The sequence below is a fragment of the Pteropus vampyrus genome, unplaced genomic scaffold (genome assembly GCF_000151845.1).
Source record: "Pteropus vampyrus isolate Shadow unplaced genomic scaffold, Pvam_2.0 Scaffold74, whole genome shotgun sequence".
In the NCBI taxonomy this organism is placed as follows: Eukaryota; Metazoa; Chordata; class Mammalia; order Chiroptera; family Pteropodidae; genus Pteropus; species Pteropus vampyrus.
This window is the reverse complement of record NW_011888855.1, coordinates 4,296,074-4,306,720: the sequence shown is the minus strand read 5'-3', so window position 1 is coordinate 4,306,720 and position 10,647 is coordinate 4,296,074. Positions and strand designations below refer to the sequence as shown.

The 10,647-nt window shown below is 47.3% G+C and overlaps 1 long non-coding RNA gene across 1 annotated transcript in view; it reads right to left on the bottom strand.

Moving 5' to 3' along the window:
- LOC105293545 overlaps window positions 1-10,647 on the bottom strand; it is a 49,556-nt gene that overhangs the window by 11,931 nt on the left and 26,978 nt on the right. The window lies entirely within an intron of this gene.

Genomic DNA, 10,647 nt, shown 5'->3' with positions numbered 1-10,647 from the left:
GGCGTGGAACCTACTACGCCCAGAACTGCAGGTTAAAATGAATGCTTGCTAAATAAACAAATAGTTGAGGCAGAGAGGAAGCGTCTCCTTCCAGAACCCTGCCTGAGAGGCAGATAGCATGGCTGCACTCCATGGGAAGGGGATGAATGGGAGCAAGCTCGGTGGAATGAGAGGGATCTCTCCTTTTATGAGACTCAGATGACCAACAAGAAAAAGGCAGAAAGTGCCAGTTGTTGACAAGGATGTGAAGCAGCTGGAACTCCCATACATCGATGGAGAGACTGCTCTTCCTGTTATTATTTTAGGCTTCAGACAGCACTCTGGCTACCATTTGAGCCAATCAAGGGGACCCTAACATCTGCACTTAGACTATCAGATGTGAATATTCTCTGTCCAGAGCCATTTCCGAAAAGGGACTGAGTCCATAGGACATGGCGCAACTGAGAGCTCAGAGTTGGCTCTGTGCTCACCGGCCTCAAATGTGAACTTTGCCCACATGCCTCCTTGCCCCTCATCTCAGGTCACGCAGCTAGCGGGACTTCAGTCAACGGAAGGTGGACCCTGCTCTTTTCAAATAGCATGAGGGATGGGCACCGACCTCTGAGCACTAAGGTGATCTCCCTCAGGATGCTCAGAGCCCCTCTGCTTGAGGGCCCTTTATGCATACCCAGTCAGGCACTGGCACCCGAGCCTCCCGCTGGTGGCCCAAGACTCAGCGCTCAGAGCTCCTCGCTTACCAGGCGTGCAGCACGCGTGCCCACAAGGAGCCCACACACAGCAGCTCTGCTTGATGCCTGCACAGCTCAAGTCTGAGGGAAGGAAAGTGCTGACTCTTTGTGTGGTTTGTGTTTTTATTGTATCTTCTTCCTCAAGCTGGAGGACATTGTCGCTAAGTTACCAAATGCCACGGAGGAGGGCCCAGCAGTTCCTGGGATGAGGCTGTAGTCCAGACACTGGGACAGGATGAACACAGACGACACGAAGTAGACTCAGCACGAGGCGGCGTGTAATCGAGAGTCACACTGCATACTCTCACTCTAAATGCTACAGGAGCTCGGAAGAGTGAAGAGTCAGGTAGGGTCGGGTGGCCAGGGCAGGTCCTAGAGCAGGGCCCCCAAGGTGGGGAGCAGAGGGTACAGACCATTACAGGTGAGGAAAACAACTGGGACTTGTATGCAAACCTACCAGAACTCAAGAGCTGGCCAGGCCCCACTGGCTGCCCTTTCACTCAGAAGAAAGGCCATAGAGAGCAGGCCTCACTCACCCCACCCAGGTCCTTAGAACATATGCTCCACTGTCCCCAGCCTGACCACAACTCCCACATGAGTTGTGTCCCGTTCATTCTGGCCTAGAAACTGGGAAGTACCTGGCATGGGGCCCCTTCACTTCCTCAACATGATTGCCTGGGGCTCTCGGGGGACCAGCAAGGGGTCATTTTTGTGGTCAGGAAATGTCTGTGGCAACTGTGGACACCACAGGCCTTCTCTGGACCCTTCTGAAGTGGAGGCCACATTCCCAAAGATTCTCAACTGCCTAAACTCCAGCTCGTCTCTTGCTTCTTCCTGGTAGGCTCGTCCTGGTGTGGGGGTGAAGGTTATCTTTCCCCAGGGCCATGAGGTCCTCAGATGCAAAATATTGTAAGTTCAAGGGTAGGACATCGAGAAACTAACTTGTGGTTTTGATCGATGCTCTTCAACCTCGGCTGCACATTAGAGCCACCTAAGGAGCTTCTTAAAAATATTCATGTCCAAATATTTCAACAGACACTTTGCAAAGAGGAGATCTATATGGTTAGTAAACATACAAAAAGGCGCTCAACTGCATTAATCATCAGGGAAATGCAAATGAAAACCACATTGTGATACCATTACACACCGACCAGGATGGCTAACACAAGAGAGAATAGCAATTTTTGGCGAAGATGTGAAACAGCCAGAACTGTCATACATTGCCGGAGGGAGTGTAAATCGGTACAGTCACTTTGGAAAATTATTGGCATAAGGTACTAAAGCTGAACATGCTCGTATCCATACTTGCCCAGCAATTCCACTTCTGAGTATGCACCCAACAGAAATGCAAACGAATGTGCTTCCACAAACACTACTAGAATGCTCATAGTAGCGGTAGTCATAATAATCCCAGACTGAAAACAACAATCCAAGTACTCAAACATCCATCAGCAAGAGAACGGACCAGTAAACTGAGAACAATCCATATGGTGGAATACTCTAGAGCAACGAGAATGAATGAACTACAAGTATAAGCAACAGCTTGGATGAAACTCACAAATATAATGTTAAGTAGAAGGAGCCAGACATGAAAGAATAAATACGGTATGATTCCATGTATATGATGTAAATCTCAAAAATAGGCAAAACTAATGTATACCACTATAAATGAGAATGGCGATTATTCTTTGGGGCAGGAGGGGATGCTGCTGATGCTGTTTCTTGCTCTGCTTTCTGGTTACTAAAGATAGTTCATTTTGTGAAAATTTACTGAGCTTTGCACTTATGGTTTGTACTTTTTTTTTTTTTTTGCATGTATGTTATCCTTCAATAACAACAACAACAACAACAAAAGATTTTTTTTTTTAACCCAGATCAATTTGGTCAGTATCTTTGGCGTGAGGATGAGGTCCAGACATCAGTATTTTTTAACACCCTAGATGATCGTAATGTGCAGCCAGGGTTGAAAGCCACTGTTTTAATCTCTTGAGAAAAGTGGATCTATTCAAAGGCCTCACATGGTCCTAATGAAGGGCACTTCCGAATCGGTGGAGGGAGATGCTGGGGCGGGAAGAGGTCCATCTTTGTTGATATGAGTGAGCCTCCTGTACGGGCAGAGGAAGTGCTGTCACATGTTGTTGTAATGTTGCAGTGTCTGTTGAAAGCTGGTTGCATCAGTTTGGTGTGTAATGGGAAGAAGGTGGGCCCTAGCCCCGCCCCCCCCCAGGGAAGTGGTTCGCTCAGCACAGCTGCTACATGGTCATTTATAGAGAGGTGGCATCTGGGCTTCCCAAGAACTGCTAACAGGGCCAGAGGCGCTGCTGAGGCTCCAACACCTGGTAGGGGGAGGGGTGGGTGTTTATGTTTATGAGTAGTAGCCAGCTCTGGGTTCCAGATGATGCCCAAACTTCCTGGCCTCTGGGTCCAGATTAAGAACTTGCAATGTCTTGCTGAGGACCTCACTGGGCTTGACTCATATGTCTGGGCTGAGAATATTCCTTCCTCTTCGTGTGGTTAGTGACAGCCATTCTAGCAATTGCCAACCTCCAGTGTGCTCTGGTCAAACTATAGGCAGCTTGGACAGGACAAGACATGGGCTTACACACTACACAGGTGCTCTGCCCACAGGGGCCCCATGCATTCTCCCAGAAGTGCACAGAGCATGCACCTCCTGCTGTGTAAGGGGCTGTGCAGCAGGGAGGCCTCGGAAGCTTCCCCCAGCCAGCCAGGGCCCTCCACCATGAAGCGGCAGGCTGTGTCCCTGCATGTTTGCCTCCTAGCAGCGCGTCTCTTGGGCAAGTGTGAACAGGAAGGGGCCTGGGGTCTCATGACCTCTGCTGGGAGGGACGCTGCGGGGGTCTTGGCTGGGCTCACTTGGCGTGGGACACAGAGTGGCATGGGCTGGAAGAGGACAGGCTAAACTGATAAGGGCTACACCACTCCGAGGGTAGCCATCACACGTTAAAAACGAATAAACCTGTCCCCAGCTGCTCAGCCCCCACTCCTCGAATTGAAAAAACAAATCCCTAGAGGTAAAAGAATCAGGAATAAGGAAGCTGAGGTATAAGAGTGCCTCTCCACTGAAGCTGCATCTCCACTTCCCTGGCTTCAGGCTCCTCCCTGTGAAATGGGTGTGATGACCCCCAGGCCTTTCCTCCTGCCCAGGAGGACTGAAGGTCCATGGCTCTGCTGGAGTGGGCCAGGGGAAGCCTGGGTCCCAAGGGCTATGCCTGGGCTGTCCCTGGCTGAGATCTCAGTCCCCACATACCTAACCTCACCTCCCTTGTCTGTGAAATACCACGATGGGGGCTCCTGCCAGCTGGAGTGGCATTGCCCCTTCCTGTTGTCTGTTTTAAGAAGCATTTGTGAAACGTTTCCTTTTCGTGCTTCAGGAAATGGGTGGTCAAAAAGAATTCATGATTCTACTTTTCCCCTAGAGGTACATAACGTGTGCTTCGGAGGGGCGTGCAAACTAAACGAGACGGAGGGCTGATGGGGCGGAAGGCTGAGGAGGCAGGAGAATCCAGGCAGCGCTCCAGCTGACCTCAGAGGTGGCCACAGGGCAGCTGGGCTCTGGGCACTCCTCGGGGTGTGAGGTGTGAACTGCGCGAGTTGTTTATCCTCTCCAGGTGCCAGTTTATCCTCCTCCCAGTGGACAGACAAGCACATGGTATTCCTCAGAGCGAAAGCGTCGCAAGCTGGTGACCTGAAAGCACATAGGCCTGGCTGGCAGGCTGACCTGAGGGACAGCTAATTTCGTGTCTGAGGGAGTCCCACCAGACACATCTGGGATGTCCCCCAACACCCACTTTATGTCCCCCAACACCCATTTTCCCTGAAGACCCAGTAAGGATGTTATCCAGGCATTTAATCTTTTTCTGAAACTATTGATATTTCCCTGTCTGTCATGTATTTTCAAAAAGTCATCACGAATTCTCTGTCCTGGTTCTTTTTATTTACATGCTTATTTTCTTCTCAAAACACTTTAATATTTCCCAGTATGGAGAAGTCACAAATCTAGTACCCTCTATTATCTATTATAGTTAAAAACTAGGAAGTGAATTTTAAAAAGCCCCTGAGTAGCCCAGAGATGTCACAGAGGTCCTAGATAGGACTCCTAGAATGTCTCAGGCTCACTCAGAGACTATTCTTGTTTGAGATGCAAATCAGAAAAAGTTTCTGTATGGCCAGAGTCCCAGTAGAAAACAGATGTGCACTCCACAGGTGACAGGAGAGCTTAATGAAGGACTGTGAACAAGGGTGTGAGCAGGATTAAAGGGACGAACAAGGGAAGGAGATGTACCCAGGAGCCAGCAGCAGTGGGGAGCGGTTACCCAGGGCCTGAGGGAGAAGGGGGTTGGAGGAGGGGGGAGTGGCTGCAAGAACCTGGAGACCCATAGGACAGCGGTCCCCAACCTTTTTGGCATCAGGGGCCGGTACTCCTATGAAGATCTTGATGATCTGAGGGGGAGCTGAGGTGGTGATGCTAGCGCTGGGGCGCGCGGCTGCAGATACAGATGAAGCTTCCTGCCCATTGCTCACCTCCTGCTGTGTGACCCGGTTCTTAATAGGCCACAGACTGGTTGGGGACCCCTTTTGTAGGAGAGGGCTGATGGGAGCTGTGACTTTAGGCTGAAGAACACAGACCCTGCCGATCTGCTGGGGGGGCTAAAGCACTCTACAGCACCCCCACATTCCCTTGCAATCTCCCGTAGGGTCTTCAACTGGCCAAACTCAACTGGAAGCATGAGGACATGGAGCCTGATTGCTGCAGTGCACAAGGTCAAATACTGGGAGGTGTGGGGAAGGGTGGAAAATGGGCAGGGGCAGGGCGGTGGGGGATACCTGCACAGTCATCTGGTATAGCCATTTAAAAGAAGTAATTTAGAAGTTAATGTGCTGTAATGTGGCACCCTCACCACAAATACATGGGACAAGAGGCAGCTAGAGATAGATGATCATGAGAAAGGTTTAAGGAATCTTATCACAGGAATTTGGGTCACCATCATGGAGGGACAAATAGCTCTACTTAGTTTGACAATTCCAAGGTAAACATGTATGTTCATAAAGATAATGCTGAATTATGACAAAAAAAAAAAAAGGTTAAATGTGGTCACTGTACTACTTAACAGAGCTTTAACAGGGCAGGGGAGATTATAACACAATTTAGAGATATATCTATCCAAAAAAAGTACGACAGGGCCTCCAGTTAAATATGTCAGTTTATCCACATGTCCTGATCTCCTTTCTCTCCTGAAGTGCCACTAAAAGGCCAGTAAAGAAATACAATGGTATAAACTCTCAGAGCAAAGAGGATGGTTAAGGAGACCATTCTCCTTAAAGATTGGATAAAGAGTGGATAAAGATTTCGGCACATTCCGAGAAGCTAGAAAGTGGATGGAGGAATGATGGCATGGGGGAAGCTAGTCTCTTAAGGGCCTGCAGAGGGGAACACTGACAGGAGCCAAGTCCCTTCACCTCCAGGACCCGGGAGGAGTTCAGACCCCATGCTGGGGTCAGGGACAGGAGAGGGTGGCGCAAGGAACCAGAGAAATTGGTTGGAATCCTCCCGGGTCCACCCCATGCTCTGCCCCACACAGCAGGAGACTGAAGACACTGATCAGGAGACACGCAGGCGGAAGAGAGGCAGATGAACAAGAGAATGAAAGCAGGAGGAGGAGGGCAAATCTGAACACTGAACAGTGGGACTCAGTGTTCCCACTCTTCACATCCCTCCCTGTCCCAGGAACAGATCACTCTCTACTGGAGTGTGGTGAGTTTAAAACATGGCTCCAGATTTTTGATGCTTCTTCCACTGAGTGGTGAGTCTCTGTCTCCTTCCCTGAGGGAGTGTCCTAGTGACTATAATGGAAGCGATACCATGTGACTTCCAAGGCCAGGCCACGCAAGGCCTTGCAGCTTCCATATTGCTGGCTGGCACGTTCTCAGTGGACCCCTGAGCTCCCACGTAAGAGGTCCAACTCCCAGGCCGCTGTGTTAGAGGGGCCATGTGTGGCCTCTCCGATCATCAGTGCCAGCTGAGCCCCAGCTATCCCTGCCAAGTGAAGAATCATCTTAGAAGTGGATCCTTCGGCCCCAGCTGTTCTAACTCACAGCCTTTCACGCCACCCTCAATTGGTCCAGTCATCTCAGCTGAAGGCCCAGATATTGTGAGCAGAGAAGGGTTATGTCTTTTCCAAATTCCTGGCTTGCAGCATAATAAGAAGGTGACTATTTGCGGTATTAAGTTCTGGGCCAGTTTGTCATGCAGTAATAGATAATGGAACAAGAAGTTGGAATGCTTCTCTTGAGAAGCAGAATTGCTCTAGAGTAGTGGTCCTCAGTGGGGTGACTTGGCCCCCCAGGGGACATTTGGCAATGTTTATAGACATTGTTAGTTATTACAGCTCTGGGAGGGGGGTTGCTATGGCATCTGGTGGGCAGAGTCCAGTGATGCTGCTAAGCATTCATTCTACAATGCACAAGAGCCCCTGACAACAAGAAATAATTTGGCCCAAAATATCAATAGTGCCAAGGTTGGGAAATCTAGTTCCTGAGAAAAGAGTATGACATTTATAGGCCTGTTAATGGAAAGACTGGCTTACTTCCCATGAAGCCCCAGTTCTCCCCAAACACACAATTTAATTCAGCTTTTATTGCTTCATTCATAAATATCAACAGACATCTAACATTTGAGGAAAGCCTCCAACATGAAGGAGAGAAAACGAACAAAAATACTATGAAAACAAAACAAATAGACAAATGAAAAATAAATAATACCTTCAGAAAGATAAGAGGGAGATGGTATATCCATAAATCAAGAATGTGATTGTTATGAAAAAAGAACAATCAGATAACAAGAATGAGTATTTGTATATTAAAAATAGGAAAGCCATAATAATAAAAAAAAATCAACAGAAGGGTTGGAAGGTAAGGTAAACCCAAAAGGTGAAGGGAGGGTAAATAAGAGAGAAAATATTTTTAAAAATTAGAATATGAATCCAGTAGATCCAACAGATAAAATAGAGGGGAGAAAATTATCGAAGAACTACTATAACATTTTTTTTTTCAGGAACACAAGGACACAAAACACATAGCACAGACATGAAGGATATGCCTTTGTTAACTACTGAGTTAACCCAAAATCATATCATGTTCTTATTGGGAGGATGGAGGGAGGAGACCTGGAGGAGTTTCGTAGGAAAGCTCAATTCTCATCTACCACAAGGAGTCAACAGATGCCTAAAACTGGTAAATCAAGAAATAACGATATGAACAGAAATAGAAACTAATCGGAGGGTTGAAAGAGGCTACCTCTAGAGAGTGCATGACTGAAAAAGATGGGGAAGGGATTTTTATTATGAGCCTCCCTGTACTATTGATATTTTAATCATATGAATGCATTATTTAAATACGCTTGATTAAAAATTTAATTAATATAAATACAATAAAAAATTGGAATGTGGTGGCATTAAATTTAATAATTTGGAAAATTCACTTATGTGGATGAGCCATGTCCCAAGGATGCTCAATAAACTGGCATGGGTGGGCATAAACCTCGTCAACGTGGCAGTTTGTCCTGATGTCACTAGCCAGTAAGGCAGCTGGGGAGGTGGGGTGGGGATGGGAGCCGGCACAGCAGCCCTTGGGTATCCACTGGCCCCCTCCCGCAGGCATTTGTGTGGGAGACCCTGTCTTTGAGGATGGATCCTAGCAGGCTGCCAAAGAAGAGAGGTGCTGGCCACCCTTTCAGGTGACTTCTGGGAATTCACTAGTGCTGGGTATTGGTTTGATATGATTTCAAATCTGCTTGTTTATGACTTAAGTGAAATTGTTTTAAGTCACCTGTTTATGGCAAGGACCAAAAAAAAAGTTGTCCTGTTATCATATATAAGGATGAAGTAAGTTGTGTCAGGATATCATCATCTCACCTGTTGTTGCTGATAAGCCCTCAGTGGCCCAACTGCTGAGGAGCCCCGCTGGCGGCATATGGACAAGTACGTGTGGAGGAGCCACTGTGGCAAATGGACTTTCAGGGTATAAAGACCGAGAGTTTGTGAGGAGTATCTGAGAGTTTCGTCTGGGCACAGCGACTCTTTGCTGACCTAAGTAACTCTCTGAAGACCTTAGGGGCACATGCTCCACTTCGGGCAAAGGTGATTCTTAGTGGCAGCGGTGAAAGTCCTACAGCAGCCTGAGAAGACAGATCATCTTGCCCTTCAACACTGGTGCCATCGTTCCCTAGCAACGTGCTCTAGTGACAAGGGACTTTTATTTTTTGCTCTGGCAGCTAGCCGGATGTCAGCTCTCAGTTGGCTTAAGCCATCTCTCCCAAGTACCAGCTCACATAAAGGTATACCTCAGTGAAATCTGAACTATTTTCCTCTTATTTCCCCTTGCCTGTTACAAGAGCGTAATTAATCCATCATTGCTCGTGAGTGTTATTTTTTATTGGCTTACTGAGAGACTATTCTATATGCTATTGGCTTGTGGAATTCCCTCAGTGAACCTGTGCTAAATAAACTATTAGCAAAGATAAGCTCAGTCTCTAATTTTGCACCCCCCCACCCCACTCCCAACCCAAACAACTTGGATTCCCTGCCTTTCCTACTCTGGACAAGGACAAGAGACTGGGTTTTTGAAGGCGGGTGAGGAGCCCAGCCCAGGGCCGGAGCCACGGGGCTCCTCATGGGATGTGCTGGAGTCAGGCTGTCTCAGCAGCTGAAGGTGACTGCACACACTCATCATCATCTGATGAAACAGATGGGCCTTGGGTCACCATATTTCCTACCAGGGGTGCCCCCAGGAGAAGCCAAAGTGGAGAACATGCCTACAGGGGCTTAAACCTTACTTCTGAGGTACACAGGCTTGGGCACCAGCCCTCAGGCGTAACCATTTTTTTCTTTCTCCTCCTTCATCCACTGCCTTTCCTATTCCCACTCCTCCCTGCCTCTGCCTCAGTCCTTCAGAGCACTGCTCAGCTGGCTTGCCTGCCAAATGCACTGCAGTTTCTTATTTTTATTTTTTTTAACCTTTTTAATTGTTACTTCTTTTCTTTTTTTTTTAAATTATATTATCATTATATAAGCAATATGTATTCCTTGTAGATAAATAAGAAAATATTGAAAATCACCCATACTTCCACCAGCCAAATAAAACCACTATTTGCCTATGAATTTCCAGGATGTTTCCAGGCTCATACACACAGGTAAATATATACATCTCATCTGGGTGCCCAGCTGCTAAGCACTCACCACTGCTGGACCCTGTGCTGGGGGCCTTTAGCTGTGTTAATTCTGCCAAATCCTCACAACTCAGTGAGGCAGGTATTGTTATGCCCATTTTACAGGGAGGGAGCAGAGCTTAGGGAGATCACATCACTTGCCTGAGTTCCCACGCTGGTTAAGAGACTGATCTGAATTTCCACCCTCCAGGCTGTCTAAAGCTACTTTCCTTGCATGGTTTGTAAGCTTTTTCCAGTTTTCTTCTTCTTTTTCTTTCTTCCTTTTTTTTTTTTTTTTTTTAACTTAGCAATGTATGCAAACATCCTTCTTGTCAATAAATATACACTTAGGTCATTCTGCTGCATGACATGCCCTTCTGTGGATGTGCCGGATTTTGAATGACCAATTCCTTTTTGTTGGGCTTTCCGATGTTTCCGTTTTTTTTTCAATTACAAACAATGCAGTTATAAATATCTTTGTACATACACCTTTGCACAAATGTGATTATTTTCCCAGGATCAACTCCAGAAAGTGGGATTGCTTGGTTAAAGGCCAGACGCACTTTTAAAAGCTGCCTCTTGCCAATCGCGTCAACAGCGCATGTCGGTGCATATTCCCCCACATCCATTATTCACTTTTTGAAATTTGGACTGCGATTTAACACAGAATTAGAGAACCCCTATGCTGGAAGCATC